This window comes from Hydra vulgaris, chromosome 02 (assembly GCF_038396675.1).
Source record: "Hydra vulgaris chromosome 02, alternate assembly HydraT2T_AEP".
NCBI lineage: Eukaryota > Metazoa > Cnidaria > Hydrozoa > Anthoathecata > Hydridae > Hydra > Hydra vulgaris.
In genome coordinates, this window is record NC_088921.1 from 47,667,774 (window position 1) to 47,668,672 (window position 899).

Here is an 899-nt window from a genome sequence, read left to right on the forward strand (position 1 = left end):
AATAATTATTTTTAAATAATTAGGTTATAAAAGATCAGCATTTGCGCCCTCAATACAAAAATACAAAATTTTGAAAACTGTTTTTTAGTCTTACCCAAGTGGATATGCAAATAACATAATTACAAAAATAAAAGGACTTAAAACTTACTAAATAAAATAATAATAATATTAAAATAAAACTTACTTCATTAGCGTAACGTTAATTGGCGGCGCCCTGCTTTTTAAAAATTATATTTGATTCGTTTATTAGATTTAATTAAATTAATTTTTTTTTTTTAGTTGAAACAATAATTTTCTTTAAACAATTTTTTCCTAATTTATGCATTGAGCGCGATATAATTTTTATACATACTTTTAAACAATTGAAAGTAATAAAAAATAATAAATGTTTATTTAGTTTTTGCAGTTTTCTAAAACTTTATTAATTTGTTTTTAATTTGTTTTTTGTAAATAATTTTTCCCTTAACTTTAGGATTATATGATTTTAACTTAGTTTATTTTAGATTATAGAAAAGTCTCAAACAAAATAAAAATTATATCATGATATTATTAAAATCAACTGAAAATTCATAAGTTAGGTTTTAAGTTGTTTTAAAATAACATTGTTGGTAATAATATTATACTAATATATTTAAATAAATTAACCTATTACAATGTATAATTATATTAGGTTAATTATTGTATGCAATTTATAATAGGTATTCTTATCGGTACTTTTATTAATAAAATTAATAAAAGTATCCATAGGGGTACCTATTGCAACACCACTAATAGTGTGAAAGTTTAATAAAAATGTTATTTGTCAATTTTTGTAACACTCTGTATCACACTTTGTGTAAAAGAGAAACATTTATTTTATTTTTCTTATTAACATTTATATGTTTCTAATAAATATTTTG